Below are 13,987 nucleotides of genomic sequence, written 5' to 3' on the forward strand. Positions count from 1 at the left end.
GCATAACTGTCTACTAGAAGAGTAGCAGACACAGCGGGAGAGGAAGGAAGACAAGGAGCCTTGTGGTACTAAGTAGGAGAACAAACAAACAAAAAATTATGCAATGCCTATAAACTTGTTGAAATCAAAATCATAAAGTATTAGTGAGGAGGTTTTGGTTCTAGATTATTTGTGAATATTAGGATGCATATGCCACATAATAACAATTCTTTATGGCCCATTTATTGTAATAAAATTTATTTTTAAATCGGTATGGGTTAAATTGTGGATACCACAATCAGTTCAGTACATCCTGCAATGAATTATTATTATCTGAGCTGACATTCAATTAAAAAATACATATTCATACAGAGTAGCCTTCATCAGTCCAGCTTTGTACTCAATGATTCCATAGTCTACCAAACCTTTTTTCTATAAACCTTGCCCTTACTTGCTTAAAAAATGATAAAGGACAAGTCACATGACCAAGAAAATCTATCAATAACAGCTCGGCTTTACTTCAGCCTCTACTAGAATGACCCACAGTTTCTCTCTGGTTTTGGTCAGTTGCTTACCTGGTTCCTCCTTTCCTCTCCTGTGTCACATTTTCTGTTTATGTGTAGATCATTGTTAGCCTCTCACATTTATTATAGAAACCTAAAGTCTTGTAAAGACAACATTAAATGATTTATTATGTCTATAGTACCTCTGACACACCACAACTGTTCTTAGTTAGGTAGAATTGTGGAAGAAACCTGAGATATTGTCTAGTGGAGATCAGAAAGAGCAAGAGGAAAGTAAGGCTAGACTGGTTCTCTCACATGGACTTAATTTTGTTGCATTTATGAAGTTGTAAATAAAATTATAAGACTGTAATGAGTATAATAAAAGATGGTGCATGCACGGGAGGTCCCAGAAGGCATGGATGCCACACAGCTGGAATTCAACAAATAAGACCTCTATAGCTTCTTGAAAAAGCATCAAATAGTCATTTTCACATAGTATCTTGGGGATTAATACTGATGCTCTAGCAAGTCACTTTGTATATTTGGGGATAATTCCTCATCTGTAGGAATGTGGCTGAATTAGATAATTCCAAGCACCTAAGGTGCTAGTAGCATGTAGGTATCTCCTTCTAATAACTTCTGATCTTACAGGAACAGTACTGGAAGGGACTTGGTGCAGAAGAGAATTCTAAGACAGAAAGAATCTCCAGATGAGACGAAGAATTACTTTCTGGAGTGTATTAAAGCTCAAAACTAAAACTGGCACGAAAATGCTTGTGATCAAAGGACTAAGCTGAGGGGACAAGAAAGACTACAGGTTGCATGCAAAATCAATCTTTAGTTTCTTTCCTAGCTCTCTGCTTTCTATTTGTAACCTCAGTTTCGCTGCCATAATTTCTAGATGTGGTTGTCAACATGTCCTAACTTGGGTCTTCCTAGCAAAGGCAAAGCATCAGTAACTAACCTCTCAAAACAAAAAGACCTCACATTCACTGATTCAACACAGATAAATGAGTGACTATGTATTGACTAATAACTATGTTCTGCACTATCCCAAATCCAGAGAACACTGGGGTAAATTATGTAATTGTTGACTCTCCATTTCATTCCTGTTTCAGAGAAGACCACAAACAATGACAATTTAGTGAAGTGCTGTGAACACAACCAAAATATGAAGAAGCAGCACATTGTCTACATTATATTCCTTACTCAGAGGTAATTTTATATCCCTTGGGAATTTGGTAACAGTTTGTCACCACTGGAGTCCTAGAATTCTACCAGATTCTAGTGTTCACAAGGCACAGCCAGTTCCATACATCTTGAAACCATTTCAAGATGCTAATAGTGGTAATGTAGAGATGCCCTATATCATTGTAATAGACCAAGTGATGACATACTGGGGAAAGGAATACTTAATCTGAGAGCTGATAAGCATGAACAATATGTAAAATTTAACAGTATGGAAGGTGGTAGTGACAATGGTAATGGAAATTCAGAAATGATTCAAAATGGAAAGAGAAAATACAAAGAATGTGGGGTGGGTATGGTGATATCCACCTTTAATCCCAGCATTTGGGATGCAGAAGCAGGCATATTTCTGTGAGTTTGAGGCCAACATGGTTTACATAGCAGTTCCAGGTCAGCCAGGGATAAATAGTGAAAGAATAAAGGAAAAAAAAAACAAGGTAAAAACTGGAGTAGGATGGAATGCATGTGTTTTGTTCTTGTATTTAATGTGGAGCATTTGAATAAGTGAGATGCTGATGAGAAAGAGCAAATCTGCTGCATTAGGTGAGTAATGCAACTCAAATTGCCCAAGCGGAGCTGGTGTAAGTTCCTTGCTATCTACCTCAGTGTTCTTAGTTCATTACACACACACACAGACACACAGACACACACACACACAGACACACACACACACAGCCTTCTATTTTAATATGCCTTAAACAGCTCAATGGCTGGGCCACTCCCAAACTTCCACGTTGCTAATGCCTCCCCTCTGATCTCCTGAGTTATTTCTTCCTAAACTCTATATCCCATCCTAGCTGCCCCAGACCAAGGCCCTCCACCCTCCTGGGCCACTCTTACATGTTGGTTGTCTATCTGTCCTGTAGCTCTCAAGCCTGGATCTTATTCTCTTCCTGGCATGGCAATTCTCCTCCTTCTCTAGGTATCCTTGCCTATGAGTCCTAATGTCCTGCCTCTGTCTCCCTGCCCAGCCATTGGCTGCCAGCAACTTTATTTACCAATTAGAACCAACTTGGGGCAGGGACCCTTAGTCTCTTACATGCAGGATACTCATGCAATTTTGAGAATCCAATTAACATAATAAGCATTAAAACAAATTCACAACACAATGCAAAAGAAGACATTTAAAATGGTAGAGGAGATTTTTGAGAGATGGCTCAATGGGTAAAATAGTAAGATGCTGGCTAGTCAAGCATGAGGACCTGCGTTCATAATCCTTGAACACAGGTAAAGCTGGGCTAGATAATTCATCCCTGCAATCCTGGCATCCCTATAATATAACGGCAGATATGACAGCCACAGACAAAAGAATCCTTAGAAACTCATAATGGCTCAGCTTGCCTGGCATACACAGTGACTAAGAAGTAATTCTGTTTCAAACAAGACAGATGGTAATCTTGAGATTGTCTTTTGACATTCACAAACTCGTGGTGATGTTTGGATATTTGTGCTTACATACTATATAATTTTATGTACAGGAAATGCCCACCCAAAGGCAAATCTACTGATGCTCAATGGAGGTGCCTTGTGGGGTTCCATAGTGTTGGGAGCCGACTCTTAGCCGAAAGTGGCTATCATCTTTACAGCCATCTCGAGCCATATACCCTGACAAGAGACTTGTTTCAACAGCCTGCAATAGCTGAGCGCACTCTGATAAACATCTTGTTACACTGTTTAGTGCCCCCAGCTGCCAGGTGCTCCTGGTATCCATGGCTACAAGGCACGTGATGTAGTGGCTTCAGTTGAGATTGTGCACGAGGGCAAGTCACGTGGTAAAGGGTATAAATACCCAGGATTTCCCTTCTATATAGGAGAGTAGAGGAGTAGAGGAGTAGAGGAGTCGGGAGGAAGAGGTAGAGGTAGAAAGTAGGAGGTAGTAAGTAGTAGGAAGAAGTAGGAAGTAAGAAGTAGAGGAAGGAGAGAAAAAGTGAGAGGTGTCAGGAGACTGAAGGAGTGAGAATATAGTAAGAAGATAAGAGAATAAAGAAGACTTGAAGAGACTCCACCGGACTCTGGCTTGTATCTATCTTTTGCGTCTCTCGCCCCTTTTTTCCCCTTCCTCCGTCCCCACGTTCTCTCTTGCTAGACCCTGACCTGCCGACCGGAGCAGCAGAACCGGCCGGCCTTTACAAAGTAGCAGAACCCGACGGCCGTTACAAAAGAAACGGCAGTTACACCATAGGTTGGAGATATGAGGTGCAACTATTAATGGCTATGTCTTGAAGGCTATGAGTGAACATCCTCTAAACCTTGTGAACATTGAGCTACTAACTGCATGATTAAATTACAATCTGTCAAATTTTGACTATGTGCTGAGTTTAAATGAAGATTCTCTGAAAAATACAACAAGAAGGTGGAGTTGGGGAAAACATGATTCATCTAGTAAAATATTATTTAAATAATATTAAAATAATATTATAAGGTGGTATATTCTGTTTGGATATGAAGATCAACAGCTTTGGGTAACAGTAACAGTAAAGGAAAGGAATATCTGATAGATTCACTGAGGTTTAAGGCACAGGGAGAGGAATAGAGGCAGCACTAAGGATTTGTTTTCTATTTGTAAAATAAAAACAAATGATGGATGATCAAGTGATTATGAAAGTGTATGAGATGAGAGACTTGGCGAGACTGCATATTACGTGGAAATAGGCAACAGAGAGGTAAGTGATGGATACGGAGTCAACTTTCTTACTAATAACAGCTGGAGGCTAATGGCATTTGGAGAATGTGACTTAACAGGGTCAATAAATTATCAGGCAAGTGCTTCTACCAGCAGAATTGGCAGAGCCGCCATTCAAAGAACAAAGAGGAACTATGAGCATTTGGAGTCAGGTTTCTTCAGGAAAGATCCATTAGTGGACAGTGACAAGGAGGCATTGGGCAGAAGACAAGAGCAAGGTCAAAATGCAGATCTAGGAACATACAGCGTTAGAAGTGGAAAATGAAAGTTGAAATTCCAGTTGAAGACTGAGCTCCTTTCTTAGAGCACCTTGGGTACCTACTACAGCACACAAAGTCTTGGCAGTTTAGATTTTTGTCATGTATCACAATGCTGGAACATGAATACCTTATGTTATTTACTAAAGATGCCTTCATCTATTGAGGCTTCTATAACAAAACACAATAAACTCCATGACTTATAAGTAATGTATATTTATTGTTTTACACTTCTGGAGGATAGACTTCCTACATCATGGCTCTGGTTGGTTGGCCTAAATCATTGATTAATGCTGGGTTCTCACGTGATGGTAAGGGACAAGTGAAATTTCTTACATCTATTTTTATAAGAGAAATAAGGATGTTCTTGAAAGTACTGTCCTCATGATTCCACAGAGTCCTGATGGTCTCATACCTGCACATCACAGTATTGTTGATTATGTTTCAACATATGCATTTTGAGAAAATGGATACTCAGCTCATAGCTAGTAATTTCAGTTTTGTTTTATATGTGTCATTGTTTATGCTCACAGCCATTGTGAAATATTGAAAAAAGATCTCATCCCTTTATTCATATGTATCCTCTCTCCTAATTCATATAATAGACAATTTTGCCCACAGTGAGTATTTAATAAATGAAATGCTAGTTTTCTTAAGCAGAGATGAATCAAGTCAGGAATTTGGTAGCAGAACACCTCTATCCAGTTAGCAATCTCTTCAGGTTAGTTCGTATGAATTAGAGCAAATTATTTAATGACTCTTGAGCCTCACTCCTTAACCTTTCATGCAACATATGCAACCTTTCCAGGCTTTCAAGTATTCATGAATATTTCTTAGGATTGCTACTTGGGGGCCTGGGCTGCTTGCCCTTTATTCTTCCTGGCAGCTGTCTTTTCCTGAACTGTCTGAACTGTAAACTTTTCATTTGGGATGCACTACTTGAATTCCCTTTAACTATTTTTGCTTCCTAAAGCAAGCATAATGTCATATTTCTCTGCATTTTAAAATACAAATAACTGAAAGGAATTGGATGAACATCAACTTTTTGTGAACATTATATGATCAAATCCCAGCTGAGTGTTTGATGTGTCAGTGGACTCCCTGCCAAGGCCTTTATGTCTCTGTGCTAACTGATACACAGCTGTCCATGACCCAGGACCAGATCTTGAGGGTGCAGCCAAAAAAGGAAATCAGATACTGAGGCTGTGTAGATGAGGTGGGCTATTAAACTCTACATCTTTGTCTGGACTTCTCTGACTACACTGTTACCATTGAATAGCATCTTTAGGGTTGGAAATAAATAGCTCAACCCTGAGCAGGTGCTTCATTGATGAATCCTGTAATGTAGCATCATTTTTTTTTCTTTCAATGGAAAGAAAGGACGACTGCTGAATCCAGCTATGGGGAAGACTTGGGATGCAAAGTGGGGACAGGATAGATGAGGATACTGTTGCCTGGGGACAATTGGTGTTCAACAATCCATGCAGACATGCTTATACTGATTTCCAAAAGGAAATCAGAGGACATATCAGAATCAAAGATAGCCAAGAAGATAAAAATAACAGCATGACATTTGTTATCTTGGGGATGCCTTTCAAAATTCCTTCCACTAAGCACTAGGCTTATTTCCTTACTTATGTAAGTTCACTGTTGGTACAATACAGCATACAGTAGATATAGTATCTCTATCTAGACAGATAGATAGATGATAGATAAATAGAATATATATATGGCATACATTCGCTTGTATGGGGTTAGATGACAACTTTGGAGTATAATAAGTTCTCTCGTTTTAGTACTACGAGTCTAACTCAGGTCCTCTGGCTTGTTGGGCAAATGCTTTGCCCTGGTAAGCCATCTCACTACCCCTTCACAGGCATTTAAAATAACTGATATTGGGCTGAAGAGATGGCTCAGTGTTTATGAGCACTGGCTGCTCTTCCAGAGCACATGAGTTTCATTCCAAGCACCATAATCTCTCACAACCACTTGTACAGGAAATCTGCCACCCTATTCTGCTATCTTCAGGCACACCAAGTACCAGGGGCACACATGGTACGAAGACATACATACAGACAAAACACCTATGCCTGTGAAATGGTATTGCAAGTGTTTATAATGACTGATGATACTTGTGTCAGAGTTTTGATGTGTTTGCACATTAGGAAGTTGGAGTTTTTCTTATGGTATAAAGTATGCAAACTGCTGGGCTTTGTTTCCTCATGTAATGAGGCTTCACTATTTAGCCATATCTGGTCTTGAACTTGTTATGTAGATACAGCTACCTCTGCATTCCTTAGTGCTGCGATTAATGATGTACACCAACATGTCTGACCAGACAGAACCCTTTGTAGAAGATGGAGCAATATAATTCTGTAAGGGATTATCATATTTTAATTGAAATCACTCTCTCATGGCTTCACTTTTGCTAAGCCATCCTTTTTGTCCTTATGCTTAGCTAATTGTTGTAATCTTCTCTAATGTGTTAACTAATAATAGCTGGAGGTGAGATTTCTCCCTGGGGTGTCTGGATAGAAATTCTCATATTTATTTAATTATAATTATTATTCTTTTAAAATGATGAAAGTAATATATGCTCATTATAAAAGTTAAAAAATAAAATAATAAAGAAAATAAAATTAGCAGTGATCCTTCTATATCAAGATAAACATTTTTATGTCATTACTTGCAGCTCTTTATTATAGACACTAGAATATAAAATACATTTCACACATTGTGGTCATCCTACATATTAGTTTTGATATTGCTTTTTCATTTGAGATTGTATGATGAGAATTTTATCTTGTGATTAAGTGTTCTTCACAAACTGCTTTCATGGTTTCATAAGGGTTCATTATGTGAACATAAATCATTTAAAAACTAATCATTATGTTCATGAATATTTTTATTATCCTTCCATTACTTTTAATCTAATTAACATATTTTCGCACAGCACTTATTTTTGTTTTCTTAAATTTCTACTTTTCCCTTTTAGGATTCTGCCTCCAAATGGCATTTTTGGCAAACAGGTTGTCAAAGTGTTAAATTTCGAACAGTGGTTCTCAAAGGCAAATCAGAATTTACACAGATATTTACATTATAATTCATAATAATAGCAAAATTATAGTTGTTAAGTAGCAACAAGAATAATTTTATGATTGGGGGTCTCCACAGCATGAGAAACTGTATTGAAGGGTCACAGCATTAGGAAGGCTGAGAACCACTGCTCTAGAAGGTATGAAGTAATTAATAAGTAATATAAAAATTTACACATTAGTTGTAGAGCAGGGGCATAAAGGATGTGTGCTAATGAAACCCTCACATACCCATCCATTCACATTTTACACAGCAACAAGGCATATCTTGCATACTTAGTGCTAGAATTAATTGAACATGTTGCGAGTTTCTCAGTGAACCTATTATTTTAGTGTGGCTTTGAGCTGGCCCAACTTGCAACGGTCACGTGTCCAAAACAACGCAAGGAAGTGGCTTGCTTTTCCGCACATAACTGTGCCTTTCTAAGGAATCCATCCTTGCAGTTCTGAGCCATATAAACGTATGTTATTTCCTTCCTGTGCATTGAGCTGTACTCTTCCCAACTTCTGATTCCTAAAGGTGACAGATGTGTCACTTACTGTAATTGTCTCTGGCTAGATTTAGAAAAAAACATTTTAAAAAGAATACGTACATTTTGGAAGATTTCCCTTTGAGCATCATCTCTGTGTTTTAACATCACCTTCAGGGTTTTCAATTGTCCAAGGTTAAAACACTTAACCTTTCTCCTGTGAATTCCTGAACCACCCATGCCTCTCCCACACACTGAAAAAGAAGCCATAAACCAAAGTAGAGAGGTGGGGAATAAGAATATTAGCATTTTGACCTGTTATGTATTTTCAGATGACTCTGCATAAGGTCTTGTTGAATCTGGTTTTTCCTTTTCCTGGGCCAGCTCTGTTACTTGGTTATGCTCTAGTTATAAATATATAGGTAAAGACAAATTCATTGATGATTTGGGAGATACATTGCTTACACAATTTAGTATCAATTGTCTTCTCATGGGTAATGTTTTGAATCAATGAAAATTTCTGTTTTTTTCTCTATTGTCTTAGCCGCAGCCTTGATATAGACTTTAAAAAGCATTTGGCTTATTACATGTGCTATTAACAATCCCAATTTTAAAGACTTACCTATTTTTAATTATATATGTATGTTTGTGTGCATACAAGTACAGGTGCCTATGCAGGCCATAAGAATGTCAGATCCCCTGGAACAGGAGTTATGGATGATTGTGAGCCATCATTTGGATGTTGAGAATTGAATGCTGATCCTCTGGAAGAACAACCAGTACTCATAACATGTGAGTCAACTCTCCCATCTCTTAGGGATTCTATCTTGTTTTATTCAGTAACAATGCTTTGTTTATTGCTAGACTTTCAGGTTGGTGCATTGCGATGCCAACCATATGAACTTGGAACCATAGAAAGTCCAAATGGCTCAATAGCCCATTTTGCTTCTGTGGGTACACAGGAGCTTCCTTTCTGTATTCCTAGCCATTTTGTGATCCAGGGAACTTTATTAAAATTTCATTTTTTTTTTGGCCTGAATTAATTCTCAGAGTGTGGCAGGATGCCAAAGGTCAGTCGTGTTGAGGATGAAGAATCATGTCTGAAACTGGGGAACATTAAAGGAACCCTAAGTCTCATCCATGTGGTGAAACAGTTGGAGCAGGGCTACAGTGAGACACCAACCAAATAAAAGGGAACAATGTGATGAACCTGAGCCAGGCAAGAAAGGGGAGGGAGAGGGAGGATGAGAGAGGGAGGGGAAGGGGGAGGGAGGATGAGACATATCATAGGTAAAAGTAAAGTCTAATTTGCAGAAGTTGAAGTAAATATGCTAAAACTTAGACGGGTTACTGGTTCACTCTAAGCACTCTTCTTGTGCTGTATTTTGCCTAACTTTCACTGTTATGTGGAAGTTCTCAGGTGGTTTCTGAGTGATTCTTAGGTCCTACACCCCGCATCCCTATGTCTTTCCATTCTGTCATCATGTTGTTCATTTTTCTTCTTGGTCAGGACCTGTGACTTTTTTTTTCCTACAAAACTGTGCTAAATAGAATAGTTTTGCTATATCAACCATTGCTTAGGTTTGTTTGTTTGTTTCTTTGTTTGTTTATATATTTTTATCAAACTCTTCCTAGAAAGAGCCTGAAGAAAGGTTTGAAAAACATGCAAAAGTCAGGCAAGGTGTTCTACAAAGATCTACATTGAGAAACGCTTTTTGTCTTTTCAGTTCATAAATTTCCATTGTAATGACTCAAGGTTATCATTTTAGCATAACCCGAACGTAACTTTTATGGGCAAATTTGGTCCCACAGTGGGATGAATTTGGCTCATAGCCTGCACTGTTGTTTGCTGACCCTTCTATTAGTATATGGAAGATTTCCAAGAGAGATTAGTTGTGCTAAAGCAGATATAGGAATTTAGAAAAATGCCAGAATATTGGAGGTACTCCAGAAAGACTCCAAATATATGGACCAAATGACTCCTGAGATCGTATCTCAACATTTCCTTTTATTAATAAAATCCATATTTACTTAACAAGAGAAACCAAGAGGTAGCTTCCAAGTATATTCAGGAATATATGCAACCCTCAAGTTCCACAAGCTTCTAGCATTTTTCCCTGATGGGAAACTCTCGAATGTGATCTGTGTCTTTGGTTCATTTCCATTCTCCTTGTGTGATGTATTCTTTTGATCTTTCATGTGTCAACCTTTTGACCCTTCTGGAACTCCTTCTCTAATAAAGTGAACCTGCAAACTACTTGGTTTAGGGATTTTGTGACAGTACCTATTGTCTACCTCATCTATTACCTGAGAGTTTATGAAAGCAGAACAGTGTGCTTGGTTCACTGTGGACATCCAGAATCCAACACAATACCTGACATTTATAAGCATTTATTCAAGTAGTTACTATATGACTTTCTTGAAAATACCCTGGGGAGTGTTAAGTATGGTTTGTGAGTTCAGAAGGAATGAGTTACCGAGGAGTAAGAGATGTGAACTCGAGGGTTGTTGCACGGAGGTGATAGATTGCTAAGACTATGAAAGACCACCAGAGACAATGTAAAATTCTACCTTGAGGACTTTGAGTAACCTGAGCACTGTCCATAGCTACCCCTGTTTCCATTTGTTCTTCTCAAATATAAATATATGCTACTATTGTGTTTTTCAAAGACCTGAATTAGACATAGTTTCAGAGATACTAATGAATAAGAATACCTCAACAAGAACCATTTTCTTTCTGTTCTCATTCTAAAAGACTGTACTCTCATGAACCATTAAATAAAATATGCCTAATATGAATGAAATTATATTGTTAAGGGAGAATAAAATCCCCTTCAACAACCTTCATTCAACTATCAATATTTTTCATCTGCTATGAATATCAACCCTAATGTCACCTACTGAGAGTTTGTGATGGGGCTAAGCTTGTAGATTTTGGGTAGAAAACCAGATAATTAAAATTCAATGTTAAGTGTGAGATATGTGAGTATACAGAATAGTACTGGGTTCTGTCTACAGAGCTGGATATTTGAGGGTGGTTTTATCAAGAATCTGAACCTCTCTTTAGGTGTTTGCCTGGACGCAGAGGGTGATAATTCACTTAGCTCCCCTGAAGTCCATTTCTTCATATGGGGAGTGAAGATAATAAGAAACCAGCCTTTTAAAATTAGATGGATTAGAGAAAATAACTCGATGAACACTATAGGCTTCAAGGTAAGACTGACCATGAGTGTCAAGGTAGATTTTATGAAACAAATTGTAAATGGTAAAGAACTTATCCAGTAGTACCAGGGAAAAAATCATTTTAGAATGATACTTGTATATCCATAGTACATTGTGACCACCACCATGCCAACACTTGATTACAAATACACATAGCCTTGGTTAACTAGGACCCTCAATTAAATGGGACCATTAACATGCTGATCTTCTGAGACTGAAGAAAATGAGAACAAAGCAAATGGCTAGGAGAGAATCAACATGACTCCAGACTATACTTTCCAGACAGCACACATTCAGATTAGTATCTCCTGGCCATTTCTGTTAGTTTCCTTGCTGGACACAGATACGCTATTTAAGATGATCTCCTTCCAGACACAGAAAGGAGTCTTCAAAGGACATGTATTAGGTATTCCCTGTGCATACAGAGCAGCAGGGACAGGGAACTGGGTGGCTATTTTTAGCTCAGAAATTTGAATAACAAAACTTGCTATAAATATTCTATCAATTATATTTTTGCAAAAGCAAACAAACAAATAAAACCCCCAAACCTCTCAGAATCTGAGCCCCAAACCAAGGAACACACATGGGTTGGCCCTAGGCCTCCGTGTGCATATGTGGTAGATGTGCAGCTTGGTCTTCATGTGGGTCCTGAACAACCGGACAGGGAGGTTCTATCCCAATAGCTGTTGCCTGTAAGTGGGATATGTTCTTCTAGCTGGATTGCCTTGTCTGGTCTCAGTGGGAAAGGTTGTGCCTAGCCTCACAGAGACTTGATGTGCAAGGGTGGGGGGATACCCAGGCAACAGATTTAGGAACCAACTTTGCTCCAATTGTTGGGGGACCTGCATGAAGACCACGCTGCACATCTGCTACATATGTGCAGAAGGTTGAAGGAGCAGTTAGGTCCAGCCTGTGCATGCTCTTTGTGACACAGGCTCGCTCACGTGTGTACACATACACACACACACACACACACACACACACACACACACACACACACTTGAATGTTATCTAAAATATCATTTAAATAAGTTGCCCTTTAACTATTGTATTTAGATAACATAATTGTTAGACTGACCAATGAAAGATAAAGCAACCACGAAGCTCTAAATAATCCAACTAAAAACTTTAAGTGATGTCTTCAGAACCTTTATATTAATTTATTGTTTTATGCTAGATTTGTGCCTTCTTTTATAATGAGACTTCACCATTATATATGAAGGAGTGTGTGTGTGTTTGTGTGTGTGTGTGCATGTGTGTGTGGCATGTGTAAGATATGAGTATTTATAGCAAAGTATCCCAAAGTTGACAACTTCATTATTGAGTTAATATTTACTGAATTTAATTTTGTGGAGATAGGGTCAGCCATCACTCCAGCAGGTGGCTCCCTAGCACTGCCTACTGATTTATGACTCTGTGTTTAAAGGGTTGTCAGCACACATAATAAAAATTCAAATGTAGACTCAGAAATGTGCGGGGGTTCCCCTGCCTCTCAGTCTCCAATGAAGCACAGCCCCAATGCCAAGTTGCCACATGGCTTCATTGTTGACACAGGCTCTCCACTTATGAAGCAAACTACACAAAGAAGTCTGTTAACAATTCAACGAAATTAGAGTTAAATAGTTACCTTTGTGATTGTTTGGGGGAGACTTAATTGGCATTACATGTTGCATAAATAGGGATAATAAAAGGCATGGGGATCTTTTCCCTCCTGGTTGTTTATTCAAGGAGCTGATTGTCTTTCACTACTTTGCAGGCCTGGCTAGGAATCATTAGCTGGAAAGAAAAGTGAGGGGATTTGGTCTCCAGGAGTGAATGCTTTTGGTTTTTTTTTCCTTTGATGAACAATTTTCTGTCACTCTTTCAGGCCCTGTAATAAAGAAACCCACAGATCATAGACGTCACTTTCATCTTGTCAGTTTTCTCATTAGTCCACAAGAGACCGTGTACTAGTACAGATAGTCAGAGCGACTGATAAACATTTCATTCCAGACCCAGCAATTATTCATTGTATAACTTGGGGCAACCTACTGAATTGGGGGCTTCATCTGCAAAATGGAAACTGCAGCGGCCACCCTAGAGGATTGTGGGAGGTCAGAGATGTTTCTATAATGCACTTGGGTATGTTTACTGCTTCACACATTATAGTTATGATTCCATAAATGTTTAATCATGATCATAATCCCATTGTTATGGCTGTTTTGTTTAGCTTTGAAATATGAAGAACCATGGATTATTTATTCCATTCATTGATGAGGGAAATTTCAGGAAACTTAAAAGACTCATTGGCGTCATAGTTTATTTGTGGTCCATTATCTTATTGTCCATTTGAAGTCTGCACATCTGGAGATAAATACATCTTTAATGCTTTTGTTTATACTCAAAGACCTGACTCCTTCCTTCCCTTCTGTTCTCTTCCCTACCCCCTCCCCAGTGCCCACTGCTATCCTTCCATCCCCCATTTCCTCCCTCCCCTCCTGTCTTCCTTCCTTCTTCCTTACCTTCCCACCTTTCCTTCATCCCCTAT

The sequence above is a fragment of the Grammomys surdaster genome, unplaced genomic scaffold (assembly GCF_004785775.1).
Source record: "Grammomys surdaster isolate TR1022 unplaced genomic scaffold, NIH_TR_1.0 213, whole genome shotgun sequence".
Classification (NCBI taxonomy): domain Eukaryota; kingdom Metazoa; phylum Chordata; class Mammalia; order Rodentia; family Muridae; genus Grammomys; species Grammomys surdaster.